This window comes from Rattus rattus, chromosome 4 (genome assembly GCF_011064425.1).
Source record: "Rattus rattus isolate New Zealand chromosome 4, Rrattus_CSIRO_v1, whole genome shotgun sequence".
Classification (NCBI taxonomy): Eukaryota; Metazoa; Chordata; class Mammalia; order Rodentia; family Muridae; genus Rattus; species Rattus rattus.
In genome coordinates, this window is record NC_046157.1 from 62,742,467 (window position 1) to 62,752,915 (window position 10,449).

Here is a 10,449-nt window from a genome sequence, read left to right on the forward strand (position 1 = left end):
TTTTATTTTTTGAGTGCAGCTTCCCAGTGAAACATTGGATGATTTTATGCTTAACCTGCCAATCTTTTTTCTGAGCTACACTTCCATTGCTTGGGGGTTATAATACTTTCAACTACATCATGACCTTAATGCAATCAATATCCTGCAGACTGAAGATCATAGAATTAGACAATTTCTTTGTCCTCATAAACCAATATATACATCAAATCATACTAAGTCTATGTGATGATATATTGAATCTATATGTTTGGAGACTGGATCCTTATCTAATTCAATGTCCAATAATTAAGGATTTAAATATTTGTCTCAGAATTATTCTAATTTATTTCCAAATGTTTATAAGTGTTAATTAAGTAATTGTACTGTCAGATATTAGTACAAATGCTCAGTATCGACCCAGTATTTAATCTTTTATAATTGAATCATAGAAGTGTATCCAATGCAATAATTCAGAAATCCTTACAACTATCCAATATCTCAATAGTACATGTGAACTTGGAGGGAGGAAATGTGATATGTATATGTGTATGTGTATGTATATATAGTTTATTTGACAAAGATAAATAATTGATATCTCTAGTATCTGCTTGAATTATGGCAAGTGATCCTAAAGGAAATTGTTCACCTTTTTGTCTCAGAATTCTAAAATGTAATAGCAAACTCTTGAGTAGTAACTGAAGTCATGGTAAGGGGTTTGAATAAGATATTAAGTAAGGATCACCTAGTAGCAATGCTGTCTCTCACACACCTACTCTTCCTGCCCAGCCACCACAATGCTATCAGGCTGGTTTTTTTTTTTTTTTCCTGAATAATGCACAGTAAAGTTCAGTCTCTTTATTGTCCTGTTCTATGGATTAAATAACTCCCAGAAAGAAATCATTTCGTCTCTTGTTAAGGAGTAAGTTTAAAGAGTAAGTCATCGTGTGATAGGTGCTCTATGCTACTTGAGGGAATGAGGCATTGTCTCTCTGATTGTGAAGCGATTCCATCTTTCTTTCTATGAGCTGTTGTAAAAGCCTGATGCAATCCTGAGTTTGTCACTGTTAAGAAAGGTGTCATCACAGCTTTAAACCTGTTCTATGCCTTTCCTAAGGTGCTATACAGGTGTAAATGAGTCTATTTCATATTCATTGCATCCTTTTTAAGCATGAAATGTAACCCACTCTACTGGGGGTGGGAATAAGAAGGAACAATTTGAGAAGACAATTTTTCACTTCTGTCTCAAACTATATGATATACCACAGTACCGTAAAAGTAAAGATCTGGAAGTGTAATTTTGGTTAAAATAAAAGTTTACGTAGCAAATACACTGTTTAGAAAGTATCTTTAAAATGATTAGACAATCCATTGATTTCCTTCCTATATACAGCCATAGAAGCTCCATTCAGAGTTTTAAAACGACGACAATATTTTATAAGTTCATGTCTATAACATGTTATTTGAAATTTTAAGTTCTAAAAGTATCTTAATTTCTTTTTCAATTGCTGTGATAAAATCGAAGGGTTATGTTAGCTCACAGTTCAGGATACCAGCCTTTTGGTGGAGAAGTCAAAGCAGCAAGAATTTGAAGCATCTCACCATATGTTCAAATGAGAAAAGAACAATGAATGCACAGAGCTGCTCAGGTAACTTTCCCTGATTGTACAGTCTGGGATCCCAGTCTCATAATAGATATGCTGCGTATGCAATGACTTTCCATTTCAATTTAAGTAATCAGGATCATCTCCCACAGGCATGACAGAGGTTCTCAGGAAATTCAGAAGTTGCCAACTGAGTTATCTATCAAACATATTAATAAAGATGCTTATTTTATCATAGCCTTACAAGTTCACATACATTTATGGAGGTGCACTATCAACTCACCATACAGTAAATTTTATGACAGTATTGACAGTGGCTTGTCATCTATTGCCGATTTATACAATATGTTATTGTTACCTTAATATTTTCAACTTACATATAAATTGAGTCAATGACCTTGTAGTTACAGAAGAACACTGTTAGTATAACACCCACCGAGGGTCTTCCACCTCTGCTCAATGGATTTGGAAGGCTGGAAATATGTAATCTTATTTGATGGCATTCATTGTGATACTCCATAGACTTGTGCAAGCAGAAATGTTATTTAGTGGATGAAATTCAAATAAAGTAACAAAAATTGTCAGGACAGAGTACTATGTACCCTAAGAGCAAGGGATAACATAGTCCTTGTCAGCATTTGCTAAACTCGTGTGTGGTTAATGGCATAACCAAATTTTAACAGAAAAAATATGTTTTAATATTGACCTCTGGCACTGACTGTCAGTTTTCTGTTTTCTCTCTTTTCAAAAGAGAATTTATTCTGCACCAGGACAAACAGCAGTACAAGCAGCTGAAGATCAAAGCAGACAAAGAGGAATAACTTACTGCTTAAAATTAGTTCGACCTTTCAAAAATATTTTAAATGTCCGGCTCACAGAGAAGTTGACCTTTGCCATTATCCAAGGACTTTGTGTTATTTGAAGATTGAGCTCATTAATAAAATTAATGGTAGGTGATATGGTGAGGAAAATAATCATTTTACGTGAGGTTTGCACTGGCTGGATTAGGGCTAACTGTAAATTCTTTGTGTATCACAAGACCACAGATGTTTTACAATATGAATTGAAACTGCATACATAATTTCTAGACAATAAACCTGAACTTCTCTGTACTAGAGCAGTAATAATATGCCAACTTCTTATACCAAGTCTAAGGATGGAGATAAACAAGGAAGCCATCATTTCTATAAAATGATCAGCTTGTGTCTACATAGACTGTTGTTATCTAAAACAGAACGGGTTCTGCAATCATCACATCCTGGGTCTTCTCATGTCTAAGGATATTCATAAAATATCATTCTGCCTCTAGTTTCCATTTGTCTCAGACGCCAATCTCCATACAAAGATTCACTCATGACATATTTAACACTGTAGGAGGACCCTTCGAGCAAGCCCTTAGTTCTTGATCCATAGAGTAAATCTATGACATTAATGAAAGGTATAGAAGCATCTGCACATTCACCTTCATCCCACACAAGTTGAGGCATTAGCAGAAAGATTAATAGGTCGGAGATTTGAGATGGAACTGTCTGCATCCTTCCATCGCCAGGATCGCTGAAGAGGACACTCCAAAGCAGACAGCACTCACTAGAAGACAGTGCAACTTTTGTAAATGTTTTTCAGATTTAATTTATGCTTAAAATTGAAGAAAATGAGACATTCCCCAAAAGGTGCAAGCATTGCTAAAGTGGAATTTACAAAATGCAAAAGTGTAAGGAATTCAAGTAATTTTTTCTCCCTGAAGACATTACCAAAAATTAAAGGTTTTGTTGGTGTTGTTGTTGTTTTCTAAATACTCAATAATGATGCTTCCACTTTTTATTCCTAAAAAATACATGCACCCTATTGCAGTTTCCTATAAATACATGTATTTTTATACAAACACAGGTATGTATGTGCAGTCACTTGATATATACCTATTCTTGTCAGTATATTTTTAGGTAGAGGATATAGTATATAATAATATGAATAAAATAAAATCTAAGAATCCCTCTAGGACCAGGCACGTCCTGTGTTTTGGAAGTCCCACACCATGGATCCCGGCCTGCAGCAGCTCTCTGCTCCCAGAACCCGTGGGAGAGATACCTTACTGCCTGGTCAGGTGGGCACTCCTGAGGCTGCAGAGCAGAAGAGACCACCAACACTGCCCACCCCTGCCCACATCCCTGACCCAAGAGGAAACTGTACAAGGCCTCTGGGTTCCTGTGGGAGGGCCCAGGAGCAGCAGGGGCCCTGCCTGAGACACCGCTCGAACCTGAAGGAAACAGACCGGATAAACAGTTCTCTGCACCCAAATCCCGTGGGAGGAGAGCTAAACCTTCAGAGAGGCAGACACGCCTGCTTAAAACCAGAAGAGACTGCTCTCTGCACACATTGATTCCAGAGGAAAGCACCAGAATCCATCTGAAACCCTGGTGCACTGAGGCTCCTGGAAGAGGCGGCGAGATCTTCCCGGTTGCTGCCACCGGAGAGCCCTGGGCAGCACCCCCGAGCGAACTTGAGCCTCGGGACCACAGGTAAGACTAACTTTTCTGCTGCAAGTGACCTGCCTGGTGAACTCAAGGCACAGGTCCACAAGAACAGCTGAAAACCTGTAGAAAGGAAAAACTACAGGCCCGAAAGCAGAACACTCTGTCCCCATAACTGACTGAAAGAGAGGAAAACAGGTCTACAGCACTCCTGACACACAGGCCTATAGGACAGTTTAGCCACTGTCAGAAATAGCAGAACAAAGTAACACTAGAGATAATTTGATGGCGAGAGGCAAGCGTAGGAACCCAAGCAACAGAAACCAAGACTACATGGCACCATCGGAGCCCAATTCTCCCATCAAAACAAACATGGAATATCCAAACACACCAGAAAAGCAAGATCTAGATTCAAAATCATATTTGACCATGATGCTGGAGAACTTCAAGAAAGACATGATGAACTCCCTTAGAGAACAAGTAGAAGCCTACAGAGAGGAATCGCAAAAATGCCTGAAAGAATTCCAGGAAAACATAAATAAACAAGTAGAAGCCCATAGAGAGGAGACACAAAAATCCCTGAAAGAATTCCAGGAAAACACAGTCAAACAGTTGAAGGAATTAAAAATGGAAATAGAAGCAATCAAGAAAGAACACATGGAAATAACCCTGGATATAGAAAACCAAAAGAAGAGACAAGGAGCTGTAGATACAAGCTTCATCAACAGAATACAAGAGATGGAAGAGAGAATCTCAGGAGCAGAAGATTCCATAGAAATCATTGACTCAACTGTCAAAGATAATGTAAAGCGGAAAAAGCTACTGGTCCAAAACATACAGGAAATCCAGGACTCAATGAGAAGATCAAACCTAAGGATAATAGGTATAGAAGAGAGTGAAGACTCCCAGCTCAAAGGACCAGTACATATCTTCAACAAAATCATAGAAGAAAACTTCCCTAACCTAAAAAAAGAGATACCCATATGCATACAAGAAGCCTAGAGAACTCCAAATAGATTGGACCAGAAAAGAAACACCTCCCGTCACATAATAGTCAAAACACAAACGCACAAAATAAAGAAAGAATATTAAAAGCAGTAAGGAAAAGGTCAAGTAACATATAAAGGCAGACCTATCAGAATCACACCAGACTTTTCGCCAGAAACTATGAAGGCCAGAAGATCCTGGACTGATGTCATACAGACCCTAAGAGAACACAAATGCCCACGTTACTGTATCCTGCAAAATTCTCAATCAACATAGATGGAGAAACCAAGATATTCCATGACAAAACCAAATTTACACAATATCTTTCTACAAATCCAGCGCTACAAAGGATAATAAATGGTAAAGCCCAACATAAGGAGGCAAGCTATACCCAAGAAGAGGCAAGAAACTAATCGTCTTGGCAACAAAACAAAGAGAAGAAAAGCACACAAACATAACACATCCAAGTATGAATATAACAGGAAGCAATAATCACTATTCCTTAATATCTCTCAACATCAATGGCCTCAACTCCCCAATAAAAAGACATAGATTAACAAACTGAACGCAACGAGGACCCTGCATTCTGCTGCCTACAGGGAACACACCTCAGAGACAAAGACAGACACTACCTCAGAGTGAAAGGCTGGAAAACAACTTTCCAGGCAAATGGTCGGAAGAAGCAAGCTGGAGTAGCCATTCTAATATCAAATAAAGTCAATTTTCAACTAAAAGTCATCAAAAAAGATAAGGAAGGACACTTTATATTTATCAAAGGAAAAATCCACCAAGATGAACTCTCAATCCTAAATATCTATGCCCCAAATACAAGGGCACCTACATACGTAAAAGAAACCTTACTAAAGCTCAAAACACATATTGCACCTCACACAATAATAGTAGGAGACTTCAACACCCCACTCTCATCAATGGACAGATCATGGAAACAGAAATTAAACAGAGACGTAGACAGACTAAGAGAAGTCATGAGCCAAATGGACTTAACGGATATTTATAGAACGTTCTACCCTAATGCAAAAGGATATACCTTCTTCTCAGCTCCTCATGGTACTTTCTCCAAAATTGACCATATAATTGGTCAAAAAACGGGCCTCAACAGGTACAGAAAGATAGAAATAATCCCATGCGTGCTATCGGACCACCACGGCCTAAAGCTGGTCTTTAATAACAATAAGGGAAGAATGCCCACATATACGTGGAAATTGAACAATGCTCTACTCAATGATAACCTGGTCAAGGAAGAAATAAAGAAAGAAATTAAAAACTTTTTAGAATTTAATGAAAATGAAGGTACAACATACCCAAACTTATGGGACACGATGAAAGCTGTGCTAAGAGGAAAACTCATAGCGCTGAGTGCCTGCAGAAAGAAACAGGAAAGAGCATATGTCAGCAGCTTGACAGCACACCTAAAAGCTCTAGAACAAAAAGAAGCAAATACACCCAGGAGGAGTAGAAGGCAGGAAATAATCAAACTCAGAGCTGAAATCAACCAAGTAGAAACAAAAAGGACCATAGAAAGAATCAACAGAACCAAAAGTTGGTTCTTTGAGAAAATCAACAAGATAGATAAACCCTTAGCCAGATTAACGAGAGGACACAGAGAGTGTGTCCAAATTAACAAAATCAGAAATGAAAAGGGAGACATAACTACAGATTCAGAGGAAATTCAAAAAATCATCAGATCTTACTATAAAAAGCATATACTCAACAAAACTTGAAAATCTGCAGGAAATGGACAATTTCCTAGACAGATACCAGGTACCGAAGTTAAATCAGGAACAGATAAACCAGTTAAACAACCCCATAACTCCTAAGGAAATAGAAGCAGTCATTAAAGGTCTCCCAACCAAAAAGAGCCCAGGTCCAGACGGGTTTAGTGCAGAATTCTATCAGACCTTCATAGAAGACCTCGTACCAATATTATTCAAACTATTCCACAAAATTGAAACAGATGGAGCACTACCGAATTCCTTCTTTGAAGCCACAATTACTCTTATACCTAAACCACACAAAGACCCAACAAAGAAAGAGAACTTCAGACCAATTTCCCTTATGAACATCGATTTAAAAAATACTCAACAAAATTCTGGCAAACCGAATCCAAGAGCACATCAAAACAATCATCCACCATGATCAAGTAGGCTTCATCCAGGCATGCAGGGGATGGTTTAATATCTGGGAAAACCATCAACGTGATCCATTATATAAACAAACTGAAAGAACAAAACCACATGATCATTTCACTAGATGCTGAGAAAGCATTTGACAAAATTCAACACCCCTTCATGATAAAAGTCCTGGAAAGAATAGGAATACAAGGCCCATACCTAAACATAGTAAAAAGCCATATACAGCAAACCAGTGGCTAACATTAAACTAAATGGAGAGAAACTTGAAGCAATCCCACTAAAATCAGGGACTAGACAAGGCTGCCCACTCTCTCCCTACTTATTCAATATAGTTCTTGAAGTTCTAGCCAGAGCAATCAGACAACAAAAGGAGGTCAAGGGGATACAGATCGGAAAAGAAGAAGTCAAAAATATCACTATTTGCAGATGATATGATAGTATATTTATGATCCCAAAAGTTCCACCAGAGAACTACTAAAGCTGATAAACAACTTCAGCAAAGTGGCTGGGTATAAAATTAACTCAAATAAATCAGTAGCCTTCCTCTACACAAAAGAGAAACAAGCCGAGAAAGAAATTAGGAAACGACACCTTCATAATAGACCCAAATAATATAAAGTACCTCGTGTGACTTTTTAACCAAGCAAGTAAAAAGATTTGTACAACAAGAACTTCTAAGACTCTGAAGAAAGAAATTGAAGAAGACCTCAGAAGATGGAAAGATCTCCATGCTCATGGATTGGCAGGATTAATATAGTAAAATGGCCATTTTTTACCAAAAAGCGATCTACAGATTCAATGCAATCCCCATCAAAATACCAATCCAATTCTTCAAAGAGTTAGACAGAACAATTTGCAAATTCATCTGAATAACAAAAAACCCAGGATAGCTAAAACTATCCTCAACAATAAAAGGACTTCAGGGGGAATCACTATCCCTGAACTCAAGCAGTATTACAGAGCAATAGTGATAAAAACTGCATGGTATTGGTACAGAGACAGACAGATAGACCAATGGAATAGAATTGAAGACCCAGAAATGAACCTACACACCTATGGGCACTTGATTTTTGACAAAGGAGCCCAAACCATCCAATGGAAAAAAGATAGCATTTTCAGCAAATGGTGCTGGTTCAACTGGAGGTCAACATGTAGAAGAATGCAGATCGATCCATGCTTATCACCCTGTACAAAGCTTAAGTCCAAGTGGATCAAGGACCTCCACATCAAACCAGACACACTCAAACTAATAGAAGAAAAACTAGGGAAGCATCTGGAACACATGGGCACTGGAAAAATTTCCTGAACAAAACACCAATGGCTTATGCTCTAAGATCAAGAATCGACAAATGGGATCTCATAAAACTACAAAGCTTCTGTAAGGCAAAGGACACTGTGGTCAGGACAAAATGGCAACCAACAGATTGGGAAAAGATCTTTACCAATCCTACAACAGATAGAGGCCTTATATCCAAAATATACAAAGAACTCAAAAAGTTAGACCGAGGGAGACAAATAACCCTATTAAAAATGAAGTTTAGAGCTAAACAAAGAATTCACAGCTGAGGAATGCTGAATGGTTGAGAAAACAAAGAAATGTTCAACATCTTTAGTCATCAGAAATGCAAATCAAAACAACCCTGAGATTTCACCTCACACCAGTGAGAATGGCTAAGATCAAAAACTCAGGTGACAGCAAATGCTGGCGAGGATGGAGAAAGAGGAACACTCCTCCATTGTTGGTGGGTTTGCAGACTGGTACAACCATTCTGGAAATCAGTCTGAGGTTTCTCAGAAAATTGGACATTGAACTGCCTGAGGATCCAGCTATACCTCTCTTGGCATATACCCAAAAAAGATGCCCCAACATATAAAAAGACACGTGCTCCACTATGTTCATCGCAGCCTTATTTATAATAGCCAGAAGCTGGAAAAACCCAGATGCCCTTCAACAGAGGAATGGATACAGAAAATGTGGTACATCTACACAATGGAATATTATTCAGCTATCAAAAACAACGAGTTTATGAAATTCGTAGGCAAATGTTTGGAACTGGAAAATATCATCCTGAGTGAGCTAACCCAATCACAGAAAGACATACATGGTATGCACTCACTGATAAGTGGCTATTAGCCCAAATGCTTGAATTACCCTAGTTGCCTAGAACAAATGAAACTCAAGACAGATGATCAAAATGTGAAGGCTTCACTCCTTCTTTAAAAGGGGAACAAGAATACCCTTGGCAGGGAAGAGAGAGGCAAAGATTAAAACAGAGACTGAAGGAACACCCATTCAGAGCCTGCCCCACATGTGGCCCATACATATAGAGCCACCCAATTAGACAAGATGGATGACGCAAAGAAAAGTGCAGACCGACAGGAGCCGGATGTAGATCGATCCTGAGAGACACAGCCAGAATACAGCAAATACAGAGGCTAATGCCAGCAGCAAACCACTGAACTGAGAACGGGACCCCTGTTGAAGGAATCAGAGAATGAACTGGAAGAGCTTGAAGGGGCTTGAGACCCCATATGTACAACAATGCCAAGCAACCAGAGCTTCCAGGGACCAAGCCACTACCTAAAGACTATACATGGACTGACCCTGGACTCTGACCTCATAGGTAGCAAATGAATATCCTAGTAAGAGCACCAGTGGAAGGGGAAGCCCTGGGTCCTGCTAAGACTGAACCCCAGTGAACTAGACTGTCGGGGGGGAGGGGCAATGGGGGAGGGGTGGGGAGGGGAACACCCATAAGGAAGGGGGGAGGAAGGGATGTTTGCCTGAAACCGGGAAAGGAATAACACCTCGAAATGTACATAAGAAATACTCAAGTTAATAAAAAATAAAAAATAAAAAAAAATAAAATCTAATGAATAACTTAATATAGAGAGAATGTCCACTTGGGTTTAAACTACTTTAAATAGTGTGTATTTAATTGTATTCCATATATATGAGTAGAAAGGAGAACTTACAAATGAACATTTTTAATCTTAATTGTTTCCAATGAGAACTGTACCAGCTCATACTGAGAAAGGTAATTAGCCTACTACTGAGAACTTTCTGGATCTTTTATTATGATCTTGATAGAGGTAATTTGGCACTGACAGCTGTAAAAGAGTCCTATTTTAGCTTGTTGCAATCTACTGATTAGTGAGCTTCCTTGATTATCAAGACCTGAAATTGCATAAAGTACTAATTTCCTTCCAGGGAAATTAGGTTTCTGTTTGTTTTTGTTTTCTGTGTGAGCATACTAATGT